Source organism: Chelonoidis abingdonii, chromosome 19, assembly GCF_003597395.2.
Source record: "Chelonoidis abingdonii isolate Lonesome George chromosome 19, CheloAbing_2.0, whole genome shotgun sequence".
Taxonomy (NCBI): domain Eukaryota; kingdom Metazoa; phylum Chordata; order Testudines; family Testudinidae; genus Chelonoidis; species Chelonoidis abingdonii.
The window spans coordinates 41166017-41176008 of record NC_133787.1 but is presented as its reverse complement, the minus strand read 5'-3'; positions in this window follow the sequence as shown (position 1 = coordinate 41176008).

Below are 9992 nucleotides of genomic sequence, written 5' to 3'. Positions count from 1 at the left end.
CTAGCAAAAATCTCTTCGGGCCAGTTACTACATCTGTATAGTGCTCAGGACAAGAGCCCCCGCCAAGTCAAGGGCGCCAGAGGCTATGATAGTACAAATTCCATCTTGGCATGGAGTCTACAAGACCCGGGCAAGTTAATTGTGAATTTGGGGAGCTCACCCATGTTAGTCACTTTCTTCAGAGGGGCTGGTGCCTCCTTGCTACCCTACCTTCCTCAGTGAGAGGAGGAGGAGCAGCAGGCAGCAGGTTGGTCTTTCGCAGCTCCAAACCCTTTGTGGAAGTGCAGCCATGGATTACAGGACTCCACATTAAAGATGAGGGCATTGGCTGAGCTCAAGCAGGAATATTCCTTGCATGGATCTATAGGCTCCAGGTGTAACATTTCTGTATGAAAGAGGGTGATTGTCTTACATTCCTATAAATGAAGTGTGCAGACTCTAGGAAATAAAGGTGCCTCTAGATGCATTACTTTGAATCTGGGTTAATGGAAGCGCATGTTGGCCAACTACACTATCTTTCCCTTGACTGATGGTGAGCCTAGGCAACCTTTGCCCAGGTGGCCTGTCAGACAGCATCACCATTTCCTCTAAGAGAGCTGGTCATGTTCAAATGTCCAACTCGTGTCATTATAATTGCTGCATTTAGCTCTCCTCAGTCATGGGTCATGTTGCTGCAGGAACATGTTTAAGTGAAGCAGCTGCTGCAACAAAAGTGAAGCAGGGAACAAGACTCTCTTAAATAGCTTAAGTTCATTCAGGGTAACTGTTTGAGGTGGAAGACCTCAAACTGCCAGTCCCGGTCCCAGAAGATCCTTGAATGGCCTATTTGAAATGACTCAGAGATGGAAAATGCTGCCTTAGAGCCCTGGTAAAATCATAAACCTGTTGATGCCCTACTCTCAGCAGGCACAACTCACTGATTTCAGCTGCAGCTATGTAAAAACAAGCATGTTTCCCAGGCCCATTGTAGATGTAACATCCATCACTGTGGTAGCTCAATGCCAAAGTCAGTATCAAGACTTTGCACTGACCCTGCCTCTGATTCACTTGCTATTATCTAATAGAATATTTCCCCTTTCCAGGAGAAATTAAACTGGTTTGTTACCATGGTAGTTTTACGCCATTTGGAGGCAATAAATGCTCAAACAATTTACAGTCAATGTACTTTTATGCAGCAGCACAAGTCTGTGTGGTGAACCAGCTCAAGTTGAATCTCCTTAGGTGTGTATCTGGCCCTATCACCATAGTGCCCTACCACCTCCCAGTTATTAAGCCAGCCCTGGAAGGCAGAGCAGGGCTCTTATCCCCACTGTAGAGATGAGACCTTAGCTGTGTCACAGGGGCAGGGAGTAGAGTAGGGAAGTGAATCCAGGCCTTCAGCATTGCCCTACCCAGGGCCCCAGCCTTTCTTGGTAAAGGGTTTTCCCTCCCATGGCTGGAAGAAGTAAGAAATTGAGCTAGACCTTCTGTGACTGAAAAAAACAAAATTCCACTGGGCAACAATTTAAGATACTTTTACTACTTGCTTTGTAAGAAGGGGGGATGAAGTAGGGAATCTTCACCACTCAAGCCTGCCCTAAGCAAGCAGGAGCTGCAAACCATCACCAGCAGAAGGTTGTGGCCCATTCTCAGTGAGTTAATGGATCTTGCTCTTGTGAACACACTCACATGAAGAACACCATGAAAATTAGTGTTTGTGGAGCATGCATCTCTCTGTGCTGCTTGGTGAAAGGATGGAGGTAATTTCATGAGAACCACTGATCTTGTGAGAATTCTGCAACCTTTTGGTTGAAATCTCATGTTTCAGTACCCCTGCATTCTAGTCTTGGTCTGGATTTAAACCTAAACACTGAACCCCAACTCACACCTGATCAAGGTCTGGCCATCGTTTCCCCCCCTCCCCCCCCCGAATAAGTAATACTGCCAGCTCTGTGTTTAAAATCATTTTGGGGTTGCCAAGGCTCAATGGCTGTTGGTTCTCTACCACTAGATGACAGTGTTTGCACAGTTTCCTGACCACATTAAATGGAGGGAGAGCTCCAGCAGTGCAAGGTGGGATCCTACCTAAATAAAGCAGGTGTGTCCAGCAACCGTAGCTGTGACTTAGCTATTTTTTGCCCTTACAGCTGTTTGCAATGTCAGAGATTCATAATTCTTCATACATTTCTTTTTAAAAACAAATGTTAAGCCTTTAAATGATCCCTTTGCTTTTGCTCATAGAATAGTCTAAAAATCAGTTTGCAGGCCCCAGCCAAAACTGATTGTGGGGCAAAGAAATACACGCAAAAACGTACAAAAATCCCACTACTGGCCTCTTAACTCTCAGATGCTGCTGACATGATTGCAGTGAGAGCCAGCAGCCCCAGCTCTTTGTCAAGGGGACTTAAAAAAAAGCACTGGATTTTCTAGAATGTGCTGGGGAGGAGGCAGTTCCAAACTAGCTATAATCCCTCTTCCCCAGTGAATCTGCCAGCCTCGGATTACAGAGCAGAGCCTCACCCTTTTGCCAGATGAGTTCTAAAGCTGCATTTGTAACATTACATTATGAGCATTTTGCACTACAGCTGAGGCCTAAAATATTAATTTCATTGAGAAAGCTTGGGGAACCACGGCTCACTGCAAGATGTTACTGCCCTGCCACTAACCACCAGGAATATTCATTAGCTTGCTAGCTCTGTATAGGCCAGAGACCATGCATAAAATAAGGTGTCCCGTGTTACAGCTTTTACTGAGTAACCAGGGGAAAATATTGAACGCCCTGAAACTAGAACAGCAGCATTTAAAAAAAAAAAACCCTTACCAAGAATTGCTCCCCTTACCCATCCTGGGGTAAGGGGCATAGGGTGAGGTGTTAAGCTAGGAACCATTCAGATAAATCCCATCAACCGGTTCCTGAAACTAAACCAACAGCTACTGAGCAATGCAGGAAAGGAGCACAAACTTCAACCAGGGCGTCTAAAAAAGTTTGGGTTTTTCTCCCACTACCCTGGCATTGGACTGCTCTAAATGTACTGCAGTTCAGTTCAAATGTGAACAGAGGGACCCTCAGCTCATCTTTAAATCAACCAGTGAAGGATGCATGTTGTACAGAACCTCCTATAAAAGGGCCTTTGCTTTTAGTATTACTGGCTACAGTGCGTGTTATTAAAAGAATCCTGCCATCCTGCCACCAGTGACTCAACCAGCTGCCTGTGCCATCCCTCCAGTGGAAACAGTCTGCGGAGAGGTGAGAGGCAACTGGATTAAAAATTAAGGCCCAACTCCAAGGTATTTAGGCTCCTAAGAGCTATTGAAATCAGTGGGTGTTGGGAGGCAAAATCTCTTTGTGGCTCTGGACTTAACTTGTTTAGGAAAAAAAAAACCTTCCCTGAGCTGGAGCACTGACTTTGACCAATGTTGGAGTTGGGATCTTACTTCCTGCTTCCCACAGCTGCAGGATTCCAGCTCTGCTGTTTTCTTCAATCTGGGGCCAGCCTTAACTAAACCCTCAGCCTCTGACTATAGGCCCTGTAATTACAGAGGAAGTACTTCAGAAAATCTTTTCTTGTCATGATTGGATTCAATGCATTCCAAGGGGGTTGGCCTGGGGCACATCAGCTGTTAATGACATCCAGAAGAGGCTTTTAGCAGGCGAGTTAATTGCCAGACCACAGTTGGATTTAACTCACTTCTAGTGTGAAAGTGATGTCATGCCTTGTGCTAGGGCAGCGATGAAAAGTGACATGAATTCCTGTTAGCTATCTTGCCAGCTGCCACTGCCTTCCCATAGCTGGAGGGGTGGCGGAGAGTCTGAAGTAGAACTCAATCAAGTCACCGAGCCCTGGCATGGCTTTTTTGACTCATTCTTAGCATGAAAATAAATTGGGCCAGGATAGGCAGCTTTAGTGCAGAAGGCAAGTTTGCAAATTCTGCCAATTACTACATTAAGGGAGGGGGGGCGGAATTCAGTCTGGGAATGGCTGAACTAATTCACGTCTAACCCTAGTTCTCCAGACCTGAGTCCTCTTGTAGCAATGGGGCTTGAGACCTTTCTGTTTTTCTTTCCCCCTTGGATCTCCTGCTGCTCACCTGAGTGATGTCATGATACCTAGCACGGCCTCAGTCTCACCCCACACATGCTGCACAAGCAGCTTTGGCAAGACGGGCTAGTGCAAGGCAGCACTGCTCACAGAGGGACATTACACGCCATGGAAATGCTGCCTCAGTTAAAGCATGGGCTTTCCAACAACACCCGAGGCACAACTTGTCCATCCTCACTTTCAGGAAAAGATTTGGGTTACCCACAGGAGCAGGCTCCAAATCCATCCAGCAGCTGCCTCCCCTGCTCCAGCGCAAGCTCTAGGTTAGCGTGTCAGTGCTTCAGGGCAGGGCGTGTCATTCCTCTGTCTGTGCAGCACCCAGCACAATGGAGCCCCAGCTTTGAGGCAGCCTTCAGCTGCTATCCCAGGAGTGATGTGAAATAATAGTGAGGCACCGGCTGCTTCCCCGTTTCCAGGGGGTTTATACTGAAGCTCACGTCTCCTTCTTGGGTTCCTTGCTGTGAAAGCTCTGGGCCCCAGCCCTGCAGCAGAGGCAGTGGACACAGGCTTTTGCCAGTACAGACATAGCCAAACTGTGCCCACCAGCGGGTTTCTACAGCTGCTTACTAGGAGCCCATGTTCTGCACAAAGCAGCTATTTGCGCAGGCTGAGATACCAGCAATGGCAGCCCCCTAGAGACACAGCATCAGAAGCTACTGCCACGGGAATGGAGTCCTGAGCTGCTGCTGCTGGCTGGCTCTCTCTCCCCCTCCCGGTTTGGGGTCACCATCCCTGCTGCTTGCCCCAGCACCCAGCTTTCCTCAGACCACTTCTGGTTGGCTTTCCCTCTGTCCATCCTCCACCTGCCTCTGAACCTCCCCTTCCCTCAACTGCTCCCAGCCTGAATTGCACGCACAGCAGAGACAGGCTTTGCGCTGAACATGCTGTTGCCACAGGACCTAGAAGAAACCAAAGGCGTTCAGGCCACTCACCACTCAGGAGGGAGGTGCAGCTGTAATGACCCAAATTGCTGTTTAAGGGCTAGAGCTGACTGGCTGTGCCAAATTTAAAGAGTCAGCCCCAGGCATGCTGGGAAAAAATTTCCTATAAGAGCCCCGCCCCCTGCAGGAGGAAGAGTTAATTGGGAGCAAGCACCCACAGAGAAAGGGATTGTGACTACACCGCGCTATGGTACCAGCATTGATTTAAAGATGGGCTTTCCCATTGTTTGTCTGTCCCCCCCCCCAACATCCACCTCAATCGCCTTCTCTCAGCTCTGTACTTAGACAGGCCTTTCAGACTATCTGCTATGCTTCTGTTATCACCATGTTCAAACCACTCCCAACAGGCTCTTTTCTGTAGCATCACCTGCCTTAATGAGCCTGAAACTGCAACAGCAGCAAATACTTCTTCTGGGTAAGTGTGCAGCCAGTGCCCTTCACACCCTCTGTGTATGTCAAACCTAGCACACAGATGGTGAGCCACTCTGGGCAGAGACCTTCTTTGCCTGTATTTTCTGTGAAGCACCTTACTTACCTCTGGGTGCTGTGAAATACTAGATTATGTTCTTGTTTGTGTGCTGCTCCCAGGTTGTGGCCACTAGCTATTACCATCTCCAAACCATCCATAATAATCATACTTCTCTGGTCCGAGCCGTTTGAAGGCAACATTATTTTCCCTTTGTGTCTGAGGTTTTGCTATGGATCTTCCAGAGCAGGCAATTTGATTAGTTCTCCTCCCCCCCCCCCCCCCACCGACTCCTTATGCTGGCTGTAAAGGGTTTTGTGCATGCGTGTACAATGAGGAGTCAGGAAGGGATTAAAAGGGAGGGTAAAAAGTGGGAAGATGTGAAGTACAAAATTAATCAATGAACCAAAGGACGTGGCAAGAAGAGATTCTTGAATTGCTTGTAGTCCTAAGCTAGAAGCCTGGGAAATAGATAAGAGGGAGGGGAACACCATTTATGGGCATCAGTTCAATCCAGTTGCTATTACTGGACCTTTGTGGGATGATTCACCAGGTGAGACTTTGGTGGGACTTTTAAAATCAGTGGTGATATCCTACTTAGGAAGGATCAGTGGTCAAAAGGGACAGGGAATGGCACTCCATCAACAATGGCAGTAGCTGTTTCCAGGTCACTGACTGCTCTAAAGAAAATAATCTTGGATATTTATGGCTTAATGTCCTAACAGATAAAGCACAAGATGGGGTATTAGTTGATGTCTGCTGCAGACCATGTCACCCTAGGGAACAGGGTGACTATCTCCCTTACACGCCCCATCTGTGTGTACCAAAAACCTTTCATGAGCAGGGGCGGGATTCAGTTTGAAAGACAGATGCTTCAGGTTTCATGCTGCCAGTACTAAAGCAATCTTGGAATGTCTACACATTATAGAAGAAAATGTCCAAACTCAGAGTTGCAGCCAATACAGAGGAATTTTTTATTAAACTTGTACTAACAGATAAAGAGGAACTGATCACGGAACTAAAAGTTAATGGTAGCTTAGGTACAAACGATTATGATTTGGTCACATTTATAATATGCAAGCAGAATAGCATTTAGATCAGTAATATACAGGTCTATACTTGGGGCTTTAATAGGGCCAGTTTCACAAAGCTGGAAACAATTAAGAGCCCAGTCAGCTGGGAGGAAGAATTTAATCAGAAAAAATGTTAATAATAATTGGGAATCATTTAAGAACACACCTTACTAGATGCCCAAAAAAGCTACAATTGAGGAAGGCCATGCTGGTTTAAGAGAGACCTGGTTTAGAGGGGAAGAGAAGGCTGCAGTAAAAAAAAATTAAAAATATCTACCAGATGGAAAAAAGGAGAAGTTGATAGTAATGCATATAAATCAGAAGTCAGGAATTGTCAAAAATTAATAAGGGAAGCCAAAGCGGACACGGAGAACTCAGTGGCCAGCAGAGTTAAGAACAAGAAGGAGCTTTTGAAATATGTTAGGAACAAAAAGAATCCAGACAATGGCACTGGTCTGTTACTAGATGGAAAAGATCACATTATCAATAATAATGCAGTAAAGGTAGAGGAGTTCTGCTGTGTTTGGGAGGAAAAACAGGTGATGCGGTCTCATCCTATGTTGATAACACTTGCTCCATTCCACTAGTCTCTCTGGCAGATGTTAAACAAGCTACTGAAGTCAGCCATTTTAAAATCAGCAGGTCCTGATAACTTGCATCCAAGAATTTTAAAAGATCTGGCCAGTGAGCTCACTGGACTGTTAATGTTGGTTTTCGATAAGTCTTGGACACCAGGGAGGTTCAAGAAGACTGGAAGAAAATTGCTCTTGTACCAATTTTTAAAAAGGGTAACCAGGATGACTTAGGTAATTACAAGCTTGTTACCCTGACATTGATCCCAGGCAAAACAAAGGAGCAACTGATACAGGACTCGATTAATAAAGTAGTAAAGAATGGTAATGTCATTAATGCAAAGCCATGGCTTTATGGAAAATGGATCCTGTCAAGCTAACTTTATTTTTATTTTATTTTTTCAAGATTACAAATTTGATTGCTAAAGCTACTAATACTGACATAATACACTTAGACTTAAGCCAAGGCATTTGACTGGGTACCACAAAACATTTTGTTTAAAAATTAGAATATAAAATTACCGTGGCACACATTAAATGGCATAAAAACTGGCTAACTGATAGGTCTCAAAATGTAACTGTAAACAGGGATTTGTCATTGAGTGGGTGTGTTTCCAGTGGAGTCCTGCAGGGATTGGTTCTTGGCCCTGTGCTATTTAATATTCGTAACAGTGACCTGGAAGAGACCAGAAAAATCACCACTGATAAAGTCTGCAGATAACACAAAAACTGGGGTCAGTAAATGATGAGAAGACCAGTCAGCATAATCTGGATTGCTTGGTAAACTGGGCACAAGCAAACAATATGTGTTTTAAGATGGCTAAATGTAAACATCTGGGAACAAAAAATGCAGGCCACACTTACAGGATGGGAGACTCTAGCCTGGGAAGCTGTGACTCTGAAAATGATTTGGGAGTTGTGGAGCATAATTAACTGAACGTGAGCTGCCAGTGTGGCCAAAAGGGCTAATGGGCTCCTGGGATGCATAAACAGGAATCTCAGAAGTAGAGAGGTTATTTTACCTCTATTTGGCACTGGTATAACCACAGCTGGAATCCTGTATCCAGTTCTGGTGCCCACAATTCAAGAAGGATGTTAATAAGTTGGAGAGGGTTCAGAGAAGAGCCACAAGAATGATTAAAGGATTAGAACACATGCCTTGTAGTGACAGACTCAAAGAGCTCAGTCTATTTAGCTTAACAAAGAGAAGTGCAAGGGGTGACTTGATCACAGTCCACAAGTATCTACATGGGGTAAAAATATTTAATAGTGGGCTCTTCAATCCACCAGAGAAAGGCCTAACAATCCCAGGGCTGGAAGTTGAAGCTAGACTAGAAATAAGGCATACATTTTCAACTAGGAGAGTAATTACCATTAGCACAATTTACCAAGGCTCGTGGTGGATGCTCCATCCCAGGCAGTTTGTAAGTCAAGGTGGGCTGTTTTTCTAAAACCTTTGCTCTATGTGTTATTCTGGGGCAGGTCTCTGACCTGTTGATACAGGTCAGTCTGGCCTTGGACTCTGTGAATGTCTGAAATTGGAACTTGTCACTGTTCGTGCTCTGCAAAGTCCCGGCTGTTATACTGTCTGAATTTTTCCAGGTGCCTTGGGAGTCTCCTGCCCCCAACTGCAGTCACTGGGTGAGCATTTGGTGGGTGTGCCGCAGGCCCCTGGGTGGTAGCTCATCTCTCTGGAATATAAAGGAGGCTGTGTACCACCTTCCCATCAATTAGAGCCTTTCAGGAGCCATCAGCCTCACCTCTGGCAGGGCAGCAGGGCCGCAGTGCAGGCTCATTCGCTGCACACATGGCCCATACAGACACTTACTCACCAAAAATGGGCATGTGGGTAGATCCTGCTCCAAGGCCCCTGAGCACAGTCTGGGATGGAGCAAGGGAAGCCTGGGGGAGGTGGGGACTCTGTGGCTGACATTGGGCTGGTTGCTGCTGGGGCACCTGGAAGCTTTTCTCTCCCATGAACACTGCAGCTCTGTGTCCTTAAGCAAACTTGGCTCTTGGCTGTATTCCAAGCTGAAGGTGTTTAACTATCAAAGCCACTGGCCCCTCCTCTCCATTCACCGCGCTGCCCTTTAGCCCCAGAGAGGGCCTGGCCCTCAGATGCTGAAGACAAGGATCCTCAGCAGGGAAATTGCCCCAACGCTCCCACCCTTCCCTTAGCTGCAAAATCCTCCTCCATAACAAGCCATCCCACCCTACCCTGCTGCAACCACCATCCAAATACCAGCTCTGAACTGCCAGCTATTTCTGGACTCCATCAGGTGTCCCAGAGGCTGGACTGAACCCCTCCAGCACACAGCCCATCTGTGCCAGCTCTTGCTCCCAGGGCACAGCAGGAGCTAGTGGACTTGGGGTGGGGAGACATTAAAGGCCAGGAGTCTGATGGGGCTCAGACCCTAGCTTTGCTGTGGGCTCCAGGGCCTGCGTCTCTGCGGGACCCTGGGTGAATGACACCCTCCTATAGGCCAGGCCCCAGCAGATGATTTGTTCATTTGCCCAATGCTATGGGCTTAGGTAGCATCAAGCAAACGCCCCTAGTCGTTTGAGGGGCAACTCAAACTCTCCCCTTCCACTGCAGTGGCCCAGATGAGCCAGACTGTCACAATGGGGCACTGCAGCGCATGGTCTCTTTCCTTGTAGCCCCTGGGATGGGGGCCTCCTCACCCCGAGACACCGGTGATGCCAGAACCACCTCCCCTCTCTGAGCAAGCCTGGAAGGGCAGCCTCCATAATCCACCCATCTTTGCTGGGGATGCGCACTTCCCTCCAGACAGCTCCCCCATTCCCTTCACCATGGCCCCTGCAGAACAGAGCAATGAGCAACTGCACATGCCGAGTTCTGT